The sequence below is a fragment of the Dama dama genome, chromosome 2, assembly GCF_033118175.1.
Source record: "Dama dama isolate Ldn47 chromosome 2, ASM3311817v1, whole genome shotgun sequence".
Lineage (NCBI taxonomy): Eukaryota > Metazoa > Chordata > Mammalia > Artiodactyla > Cervidae > Dama > Dama dama.
Genome location: NC_083682.1, coordinates 671,976 through 684,148, shown reverse-complemented (window position 1 = coordinate 684,148; position 12,173 = coordinate 671,976). Strand labels below are relative to the sequence as shown.

The window sequence follows — 12,173 nt, the reverse complement described above, 5'->3', positions numbered from 1 at the left end:
TCGATTTACAGCACACACACACACGTTTATTTTAATGAACGGCGGGCACGCTCTCCCAAGGACAAGAGCAGGCTCTGGAGTGGGGCACTAAGGCTAGATCCAACCACTGCCTCTGGTTTGCTCTGCAACCAAGGGCAATGATTTCGCCTCTCTGAGCACAGCTCCCTCGACAAGGAAACCACAGAAAGTCACAAGGCCTCATGGCAACACACCTGGTCGGGGAGGCAGGAGAGGGCCAGTTCAGTCCAGTCGCTCAGTCGTGTCCGAATCTCTAGACCCCATGGACTGCAGCACGTAGGATTCCCTGTCCATCACCCACTCCCGGAGTTTACTCAGACTCATGTCCATCGCGTCAGTGATGCCATCCAACCATCTCATCCTCTGTCACCCCCTTCTCCTCCCGCCTTCAACCTTTCCCAGCACCAGGGTCCTTTCCAATGAGTCAGTTCTTCACATCAGGCAGTTGAAGGCACAGCGTGGCTGTGTCCCCGCGGCTGCTCCTGCTCATGTCCTCCCCCTAGACGCCCACCCTCATGCCTTCAGTGACACTCAGCTGTGCCTCACCTGGCGAGACAGCGGAGTAGAAGGATGTGCACCCATCTTCTCCTGTGAGAACTCCAAAATTACAACTCACTGCTGAATGACCATTGACAGGAGAATGTTGGATCCCACCAAAAAAAGATACCCCACGTCCAAGGGCAAAGGAGAAGCCCCAACAAGATGACAGGAAGGGTGAAACCACGTTTAGAATCAAACCCCATACCCGCCAGAGCTGTGCAGAGGGTGCAAACAAAAACCTTGTGAGCACCAGGACCCAGAGCCTGAGCCAGACCTCGTAGCCCCCTGCGCGGGGGCATGGCTCCGGGTGGGGGTCCCAGGGTCACACAGCCTGTGACCTGAGCCCTCGTGGAGGAGGTCACCATTAACCCACTAGAGAGCAGATGACCAAGCAGATGACCCACAAACTGCAGGACAACTATACCAAAGAACTTCTCACACTGCTAAGAAAGTTCTAGGACCCATAACCCCACAGGGCTTCCCTCGTAGCTCCATTGGTAAAGAAGCTGCCTGGAGTGCAGGAGACCCAGGTTCAATTCCTGAGTCGGGAAGGTGCTCTGGAGAAGGAAATGGCAAACCCAATCCAGTATTCTTACCTGGAAAATCCCATGGACAGAGGAGCCTGGCAGGCTACAGTCCCTGGGATCACAAGACTTAGCAACTAAACCACCACCAGGAGCCATAACAGATTCCCCAACCTGGAGATCTGGCAAAGGTACTGAGAACTCCCAGAGAATTTGACTTTGGAGGCCAGTGGGATTTGATTACAGAACTTACACAGAACTGGGGAAACAGACTCTTGGAGGGCTCAAATGAAACCTTGTGTGCCCCAGGACCCAGGAGAAAGGAGCAGTGACCCCACAAGAGACTGACCCAGACTTGCCTGTGAGTATCTAGGAATCTCCAGCAGAGGCGTGGGTCGCCGTGGCCTGCTGCAGGTTGGGGCACTGAGTGCATCACTGCCTGCATGGGACCTTTTGAAGGAGGTCAACATTATCTTCATTACCTCCACCAAAGTTTGGTCTCAGGTCTAGTAACAGGGAGGGAACACAGCCCCGCCCATCAACAGAAAATTGGATTAAAGATTTACTGAGCATGGCCCCACCCATCAGAACAAGACCCTTTCCACCTCAGTCTCTCCCAGGAAGCTTCCATAAGCCTCTTATCCTTCTCCATCAGAGGGCAGACAGACTGGAAACCACTATCACAGAAAATTAACCAATCTGATCACATGGACCACAACCTTGCCTAACTCAATGAAACTATGAGCCATGTCGTGTAGGGCCACCCAAGACGGAGTGGAGAGTTCTGATAAAACATGGTCCACTGGAGAAGGGAATAGCAAACCACTTCAGTACTCTTGCCTTGAGAACCCCATGAACAGCATGAAAAGGGAGAAGGGACTGCCCCCAGGGCAGAGCGTGAGGAGCGGGACAGAGGGCAGGCACTGCTCCTGGCTCAGAGATACCAAGAGCAGTGCCCAGTGCAGACACAGAGGAGGGCGTCTGTGCGACAGCAGGGCCACCCTGGACCCCAGCCCACCACAGTCCAGAGGACCAACCTCTCGTAAACCACCACCACCGGGGGCTGAGTCAGGCCCACACAGAGACGGCAAGCAGCAGGCAGACAGCCCCACAGACAGAGCAGCACCGGAACCGCCAGCCCCAGACAAGCTGGAGAGCAGCAAGAAAAGCGGAGAAGGGACTAAAAAACTCACAGAACAATTCAGATACTAGGTAAGAGAAATCAGGTAAGATAGACATTTAAAAATCATTTAAAAAATGAATAAAAAGAGGGAGTTCTCTGACGGTCCAGCTGTTAAGACCCTGTGCTCTCACTGCCAAGGACCTGGATTCAACCCCTGCCCAGGGAACAAAGATCCCACAAAGTGTGCGGCACAGCCAGAAAGAGAAAGAACAGAAGGACACACACCGAGGCCTGAAAAGAAGCTGAAGATGAAGAGAGACAGAATCATTTAGATCAAATAGAAATGAAGAGCGTTTCGCTGGCGGCCCAGTGGTAAAGAATACACCTGCTAATGCAGGAGATGCGGGTTCAATCCGTGATTCAGGAAGACCCCACACGCCACGGAGCAGCTAAGCCCACTCACCATAGCTACCGAGCCTGTGCCCCAGGGCCCGCAAGCCACAACTGCCGAAGCCTCACAGCTGACAGCTCAGGGCCATCCCTGGCCAGCTAACACATCTGCAACTGCAAGGAACAGCCAAAAAAAGGAAGGAAAAAAAATCCTTGGAACATCTGGGAAAAAAAAGCAGCTGATACAAGGAAGAAAATGAGACTTCCTCAGATCTCTGACCCTAGGGGGCTTGGGTCTGGGCTGGACCACCGCGTCCACTGGCTGGACTGCGCCTGGGTGCCCTCATCACCCGGGGAAGACGACACCCTGGGGACCGAGGACATACACACTGGCCCTCACGGGCTGGCGGTGCTCCGCAGGGCGAGGCTGTGCCTGAGCCACAGCCCGGGGACCCCCACGGCCCGGAGGATGCCCACGGCCCCAGGGACCCCCACGGCCCAGAGGACACCCATGGCCCCAGGGACCCCCATGGCCCTGGGGATGCCCACAACCCTGGGGACCCCCATAGCCCTGGGGACCCCCACAGCCCAGAGGACACTCACGGCCCCGGAAACCCCCATGGCCCTGGGGATGCCCACAACCCTGGGGACCCCCACGGCCCCGGGGACCTCCACAGCCCGGGGGACACCACAGCCCTGGGGACACCCACGGCCCCAGGGACCCTCACAGCCCCGGGGATGGCCCTCCCGACCCCCACCACCCAGGAACTGCTCAGGTTCTGACTCGCCCGAACAGGTGAAGCTTCGAGTATGGCCATGAGGGAGACACACCACACACAGATCAACACGTCCAAATCCACACTTATGCCCCAAATTCACCAAACCGCCACCCTCCTCCGCGTGGCGAGGATGCCGGGGAGAAACACAAGTGTGGCCCCACCTCAGGTTCACAAGAGTGACCGGCCCTCCTGGCCCAGCATCTCGCCACCAAGCCCTGCTGCCCCGCATTGCTGGGAGCAGCTGTAGCAAGAAGGCTGCTCTTTCCAGATAAAGCAGCAGCCCTGGAGAAGGAGAGGAGGCTGCCCACCCTGACTCAAGAAGCCCATCCTGACGGGCTGGCCGCAGCCAGAGCACCAGGTGTGGGGCTGGGCCTCAAAGGCCTGCAGTGAGACCCCCATGCCTACCCCACCAGAACGCGGCAGGCTGTCGGCCACAGAAAACAGCAAGCTTCTAACAGGCAGTTCCCACAGTGGGTGTCGGAGCTCTGGGGGCTAATGAGAAACCCAGGCCAGCCCACAACCACCGCCCCCAAACCAGCTACAGTATGCACCCAGTCGGGAGCAAAGCGCGCTCCAGGGGGACAGGACAGGCTCTGAAAACCAGCTTGGAGTCTACAGTCACCACCGGGGCCTTTCTCCTGGAAGCACACGCGGGCTAACAACGTGCTGGTTAGCTGCCCCTTCTTGTTTGCTGGCCGCGCTCAGCAGCTCCCAAAGCCAGTGTTCTCAGAACAACCTACCTTCACACAAAATCACAGGGGCCTATCACAGCAAACCGAGAAATCTTAGAGTAGTAAGTCTGAAATTTACAATAAAATTCGATCGAAACAAAGAAGTTTAGTCTATGTGTAAAATGACTTCACTGAGGAAACCAAAGGCCCAAAACTGACCACAGAAAAGCCTGCTTCTGAAATTAGAGGCCGGGCCCTGCCGCTCCTGCCTCACGCGGGAGCTCCACACAGCGCCGAGGAGGGCCACACCACGGGCCGCCTGAGGGCACGCAGGGCGCCAGGACTACTCTCGGAGCTCTCTCTTCTCGTTACCTCTGGTGCACAGGAAGGCTGGGTCTCAGCTCAGAGCAGAAACCCTTCAAACAGCGGATGGGAACCCAAGATTCCAGGGAACACTGAGAGCTGCTGTGCCACAGATCAAAGCAGCGTGGTCCAGACCAACGCCAACAGTGTGTCTTATTTTAACAGCAGAGTGAGACGTGACTGATGTGTCCCACAATTCACTCACCTGACGCACACCACTCAACGGCTTCGAGTACATTCAGAGACGTGCATCCATCACCACTGTCTAATTTTGGAAAATGTTCATCTCCGCAAAAAGAAACACCACACCCTCCCGCAGTCACCCCCTACCCCTCCCTCCTCAGCCAGGCTCCACTCTTCATCTCCACGGCTTCACCTCCTCTAAATGCTTCACACGCAAACAACCTGTACATGTTCTTCTGTGGCTAGCTTCCTTCAGCACTTACAAAAGACACCACGACTGTTTCAAGGTAGCATGGGTCAGTACCTCATCCCTTCTCACTGCTGAATAACACTGCTTTATACAGATGTGCCACATTTGGTTATCGATCACTTGATGAGTTTGGGGTTTGTTACCACTTTTTGGTTACTATGAATATGTTGCTATGAACATCTATGAACAAGATTTTGTGTGAATACACACTTGCAGAACTGCTGGGTCATATGACAACTGCATGTTTAACACCTGGAGGAACTGACAAGATGTTTTCCCAAAAGGCAGCATCATCTCTGTGGTCTGGTCACTCAGTTCTGTCCAACTCTTTGGGACTTCACGGCCTGTAGCCCGCCAGCTCCTCTGTCCGTGAGAGTTCCCAGGCAGCAATACTGGAGTGGGTTGCCATTTTCTTCTCCAAGGGATCTTCCCGACCCAGGAAGCAAACCCCATCTCCTGCATTGGCAGGTGGATTCTTTACCACTAACCACCAGGAAAGCCCATCTTACTCACCACCACAAGTGAGCCAGGGTTCCAATTTCTCCACAATTTTGCCAACACTTGTTACTGTCTATCATTCTTACCCCAGCCATCCTAGTGTGTGAGAAGTGGTTGTCACTGTGTTTTCGATGTGCAGTTGCCTAATGGCTTATGTTATCAACTGGACATCTGTGTATCTACTTTACCCATCTTTAATTAGGCTATTTGTCTTTTTTCTTTCGGGGGCCACACTACACAGCTTGTTGGATCTTAGTTCCCCGGAGGCCAGAGACTGAAGGCAGGCGCTCTGCAGTGACAGTACAGAGTGCTAACTACGAAACTGCCAGCAAGTCCCTGCTGTGCTGTGATTTTATCTTCATTTATCTCAGTGTATTTTTTTAACCTCTCTTGTGTCCTCTTCTTTGATTCACTAGCTATTTAGAAGGGTGTTTGATTTCCACAGATTTGTGAATTTCCCGCCGTTCAGTTCAGTTGCTCAGTCATGTCCCACTCTGTGAGCCCACGGACCTGCAGCGCGCCAGGCCTCCCTGTTTATCACCAACTCCCAGAGCTTGCTCAGACTCATGTCCACCGAGTCAGTGATACAATCCAACCATCTCGTCTTCTGCCATCCCCTTCTCCCCATGCCTTCAATCTTTCCAAACATCAGGGTCTTTTCCTATGAGTCAGTTCTTTGCATCAGGTGGCCAAAATATTGGAGATTCAGCTTCAGCATCAGTCCTTCCAATGAATATTCAGGACTGATCTCCTTTAGGATGGACTGGTTGGCTCTCCTTGTAGTCCAAAGGACTCTCAAGAGTCTTCTCCAACACCACAGCTCAAGAGCATCAATTCTTAGGCACTCAGCTTTCCTTATGGTCCAACTCACATCCACAGATGACCACTGGAAAAACCATAGCCTTGACTAGATGAACCTTTGTCAGCAAAGTAATGTCTCTGCTTTTCAATATGCTGTCTAGGTTGGTTACAGCTTTTCTTCCAAGGAGCGTCTTTTAATTTCATGGCTGCAGTCACCGTCTGCAGTGATTCTGGAGCCCAGAAACACAAAGTCTCTCACTGTTTACACTGTTTCCCCATCTATTTGCTACGAAGTGATGAGACTGCATGCCATGATCCTAGTTTTTTGAATGTTGAGTTTTAAGCCCGCTTTTTCACTCTCCTCTTTCACCTTCATCAGGAGACTCTTCAGCTCCTCTTTGCTTTCTGCCATAAGGGTGGTGTCATCTGCATATCTGAGGTTACTGATATTTTTCCCAGCAATGTTATTCCAGCTTGTGCTTCATCCAGCCCAGCATTTCTCATGATGCACTCTGCATATAAGTTAAATAAGCAGGGTGACAATATACAGCCTTGACGTACTCTTTTCCCAATTTGAACCAGTCCATTGTTCCATGTCTGGTTCTAAGTGTTGCTTCTTGACCTGCATACAAGTTTTGCAGGAGGCTGGTAAGGAGGTCTGGCACGCCCATCTCTTTAAGAATTTTCCAAAGTTTGCTGTGATCCACACAGTCAAAGTCTTTAGCATAGTCAATGAAACAGAAATAGATGTTTTTCTGAAATTCTCTTGCTTTTTCTATGATCTAACGGGTGTTGGCAATTTGATCTCTGGTTCCTCTGCCTTTTCTAAATCCAGGTTGAACATGTAGAAGTGCTCGGTTCACGTACTGTTAAAGCCTAGCTTGGAGAATTTTTTTTTTTCATTTATTTTTATTAGTTGGAGGCTAATTACAATATTGTAGTGGTTTTTGCCATACATTGACATGAATCAGCCATGGATGTACATGTGTTCCCCATCCCGATCCCCCCTCCCGCCTCCCTCCCCATCCCATCCCTCTGGGTCATCCCAGTGCACCAGCCCTAATCACTTGTCTCATGCATCCAACCTGGGCTGGTGATCTGTTTCACCCTAGATAATATATATGTTTCAATGCTGTTCTCTCAGAACATCCCACCCTCACCTTCTCCCACAGAGTCCCAAAGTCTGTTCTGTACATCTGTGTCTCTTTTTCTGTTTTGCATATAGGGTTATTGTTACCATCTTTTTAAATTCCATATATATGCATTAGTATACTGTATTGGTGTTTATCTTTCTGGCTTACTTCACTCTGTATAATGGGCTCCAGTTTCATCCATCTCATTAGAACTGATTCAAATGTATTCTTTTTAATGGCTGAGTAATATTCCATTGTGTATATGTACCACAGCTTCCTTATCCATTCATCTGCTGATGGGCATCTAGGTTGCTTCCATGTCCTGGCTATTATAAACGGTGCTGCGATGAACACTGGGGTGCACGTGTCTCTTTCAGATCTGGTTTCCTCGGTGTATATGCCCAGGAGTGGGATTGCTGGGTCATATGGCAGTTCTATTTACAGTTTTTTAAGGAATCTCCACACTGTTCTCCATAGTGGCTGTACTAGTTTGCATTCCCACCAACAGTGTAAGAGGGTTCCCTTTTCTCCACACCCTCTAGCTTGGAGAATTTTGAGCATTACTTTGCTGGCGTGTGAGATGAGTGCAAGTGTGCAGTAGTTGAACATTCTTGGGCATTGCTTTTCTTTGGGATTAGAATGACAACTGACCTTTTCCAGTCCTGTGACCACTGCTGAGTTTTCCCAATTTGCTGGCATATTGAGTGCAGCACCTTAACAGCATCATCTTTTAGGATTTGAAAGAGCTCAGCTGAAATTCCATCACCCCCACTAGCTTTGTTCGTAGTGATGATTCCTAAAGCCCACTTGACTTCGAATTCCAGAATGTCTGGTTCTAGGTGAGTGATCACACCATTGTGGTTATCTGGGTCATTAAGATCCTTTTTGTATAGTTTTTCTGTGTATTCTTGCCACCTCTTCTTAATATCTTCTGCTTCTGTTAGGTCCCTACCATTTCTGTCCTTTATTGTGCCCATCTTTGCAAGAAATGTTCCCTTAGTATCTCTTGGTATCTCTAATTTTCTTGAAGAGATCTCTAGTCTTTCCCATTCTATTGTTTTCCTCTATTTCTTTTCACTGATCGCTGAGGAAGGCTTTCTTATCTCTCCTTGCTATTCTTTGGAACTCTGCATTCAGATGGTATTTCTTTTCTCTTCTCCTTTGCCTTTCACTTCTTTTCTCAGCTATTTGTAAGGCCTCCTCAGGCAACCATTTTGCTTTTTTGCATTTCTTTTTCTTGTGGATGGTCTTGATCACTGCCTCCGGTACAATGTCACAAACCTCCCTCCACAGTTCTTCAGGCACTGTCTATCAGACCTAACCTCATGAATCTATTTGTCACTTCCACTGTATAATCGTAAGGGATTTGATTTATGTCATAACTGAATGGGCCTAGTTGTCTTCCCTACTTTTTTCAATTTAAGTCTGAATTTTGCAACAAGGAGTTCCTGATCTGAGCCACAGTCAGCTCCTGGTCTTGTTTTTGCTGACTGTATAGAGCTTCTCCATCTTCAGCTGCAAAGAATATAATCAGTCTGATTTCGGTGTTGACCATCTGGTGATGTCCATGTGTAGAGTCGTCTCTTGTGTTGTTGGAAGAGGGCGTTTGCTATGACCAGTGTGTTCTCTTGGCAAAACTCTGTTAGTCTTTGCCCTGCTTCGTTTTGTACTCCAAGGCCAAACTTGCCTGTACTATAAGCATCTCTTGACTTCCTACTTTTGCATTCTAGTCCCCTATGATGAAAAGGACATCTTTTTTGGTGTTAGTTCTAGAAGGTCTTGTAGGTTATGACAGAACCATTCAAATTCAGCTTCTTCGGCATTAGTGGTTGGGGCATAGACTTGGATTGATACTGAATGATTTGCCCTGGAAACAAACAAGAGATCATTCTGTCATTTTTGAGACTGCATCCAAGTACTGCATTTCGGACTCTCTTGTTGCCTATGAGGGCTACTCCAATACTTCTAAGGGATTCTTACCTACAGTAGTTACTGATTTCTAATTTCACTCCACTGTGGTTGGTGAACAAACTTTGTATGATTCCAATCCTTTTAAACTTGAGGCTTCTTTTTAATGGCTTAACATACAGAGTATTCTGAGCAATGTCCCCCGTGCACCTGAGAACAACGTACACACCCTGCTCTTGCCGGGCGGCACAGGCTGCAGAGGTCCGTGAGGTCCAGCTGCCTGACAGTGAAGTCTTCTGTCCACCGCTGCTCTTTCGTCCACTGTGTCTATTACTGAACGCCGGGTACTAAAGTCCCAACTACTGACACTACTGTTGAAGTATCTATTTCTCCCGTCATTTCTTTGGGTATTTTACTTCATGTATCTTGAGGCTCTGGTACTGGGTTTAGAATTGGGAATTGCCTGGCGGTCCAGTGGTTAGGACTCAGCACCTTCACTGTCATGGCCCAGGTTCAGGCCGTGGTCAGGGAACTTAAGATTCCGCAATCCATGAGGCACGATCCAAAAAAAAGAATCGACACACTGACCCTCTACCATTGTACAACATTCTTCTACATCTCTAATGACGACTTTTGTTAGAAGGCCTCTCTTGTCTGATGGAGCACTCCAGCACTCTTCTGGTTACTGTCTGCAAAGCACATCGTTTTCCTTCCTTTCACTAGTATCTTTTGTTTGTACCTTTTATTAATCTACAGTGTCTTTTGAACAAAGTTATTTAGTTGGATCATGCCTTTTTTTTAACCCATTCTGCCAATCTGTCTTTTAATTCCAGGGCTTAATTCATTTATATTTAAGATAATCACTAATAAGGTAGGATTTACATCTGCGATTTTGCTGTTTTCTAATGTCTGTCATGTTCCTGCATTCTTCCACTGCCTTCTTTTGTACTGCATGCATGCTAAGTCACTTCAGTCATGTCCAATTTTGCAACTCTATGAACTATAGTCCTCCAGGCTCCTCTGTCCATAGGATTCTCCAGGCAAGAATATTGGAGTGGGTTGCCATGCCCTCCTCCAGGGGAATCTTCCCTACCCAAGGATCGAACCCATGTCTCCTGCATTGTCAGGCAAGTTCTTTACCACTAGTGCCATCTAGGAAGCAGAAGTGCTTTTCAGCACACCAGTTCAATTCCCTGTTTCTTCTTACTATTTATTTATTTATTAGTTACTTTCCTAGTAGCTGCCTGGGGATCATAATTAACACTTAAAACAATCTAGTGTGATTAATATAAATTTAATTTTAGGAAATTCCCTGGCAATCCAGTGGTTTGGACTTAGCATTTTCACTGCCATGGCCTGGGTTCAACCCCTGGTTAAGGAACTAAGATCCTACAAGCCATGTCGCATGGCCAAAAGAAAAACTTTAATAGTATAGAGAAATTCTGTTCCAATATAGCTCTGTTCCTTCCCTCCTCCTGTGTGGTAGTTTTGTCATACAAATTACACATTTAAACACTACAAGATCATCAGTATAATTTTATTTGGGCTTCCCTTGTGGCTCAGCTGGTAAAAAATCCGCCTGCAATGTGGGAGACCTGGGTTGGATCCCGGGTTGGGAGGATCCCCTGGAGGAGGGAACGGCTCCCCACTCCAGTATTCTAGCCTAGAGAATTCCATGGACTTCTAATTTTACTCCACTGTGGTTGGTGAACACACTTTGTATGGTTTCGATCCTTTAAAATTTGAGGATTTTTTTTTAATGGCTTAACATACAGTCTATTCTGAAGAATGTCCCCTGTGCACCTGAGAATTTTGTTTAAACTATATTAAAATTAGCTATGCAGTTTTCTTTTAAGTCAGGTAGGAGACCAAAAATTACAAAAATATAATGTCTTTTAGATTTTCCCATGCAGCTGTCTTTACCACTGCTCTCTACTTCTGCGTGTATTCTGCCCCCGAGTGTCTCCTCACTGTGCCTGACCATCCCCTTCAGCATTTTTTAAATTAACTTGTTTTAGCTGTGCTGGGTCATCCTGCTGCATGCAGGCTTTCTCTAGCCGCAGCAGGCAGGGGCTTCTCTCCAGCTGCACTGAGCAGGCTTCTCATTGCTGTGGCTTCTCTCGTGGCACAGCATGGGACATGCAAGCTCAGTAGTGGTGCACGGGCTTAACTGCTCCTCAGCAAGTGGGAGCCTCCCAGACCATGGATCGAACCTGTGTCCCCTGCATTGGCAGGTAGATTCCTAACCGCTGGACCACCAGGGAAGTTTTCCCTTTAATATTTATTGCAGCACAGGTCTCCTAGGAACAAATTTCCTCATTCTTGTTTATTTAGCAATATCTTAATTTCATTTATGAAAAATGGTTTTGTGTGTTAAAAAAGCACAAAAGAGATCTCACTTTGCCGACAAAGGTCCATATAGTGAAAGCAATGGTTTGTCCAGTAGTCATGTACGGATGTGAGACTTGGGACTATAAAGAAGGCTGAGTGCAGAAGAATTGACGCTTTCAAACTGTGGTGCTGGATCTTGAGAGTCCTTTGGACTGCAAGGAGATCAGACCAGTCAATCCGGAAGGAAATCAACTCTGAATATTCATTGGAAGGACTGATGCTGAAGCTGAAGCTCCCATACTCTGGCTACCTGATGCAAAGAACCGACTCACTGGAAAAGACCCTGATGCTGGGAAAGATTGAAAGCAAAAGGAGAAGGGGAGGGCAGAGGATGAGATGGTTGGATGGCATCACTGACTCAACAGACATGAATCTGAGCAAGCTCCAGGAGACAGGAAGCACAGAGGAGCCTGGCGCGCTGCGGTCCGTGGGGTCGCAGAATCAGACAGGATTCAGCGACCGAACAACAACAGTGCACTTTACGGCGCCCCACAGGCCTCTACAGCCCTGTTCACTTTCTTCTTTCTTTTTGCTTGCTTTTCCTCAACTGCATCTGTGCTTACCTTGATTTACATCTTATAATTAGAGTAAAAATCCTATT

At 48.6% G+C, this 12,173-nt stretch overlaps 1 protein-coding gene across 4 annotated transcripts in view; it reads right to left on the bottom strand.

The window, feature by feature from the left end:
* Positions 1-12,173, bottom strand: part of AP2A2 (adaptor related protein complex 2 subunit alpha 2) — a 69,583-nt gene that overhangs the window by 36,955 nt on the left and 20,455 nt on the right. The window lies entirely within an intron of this gene.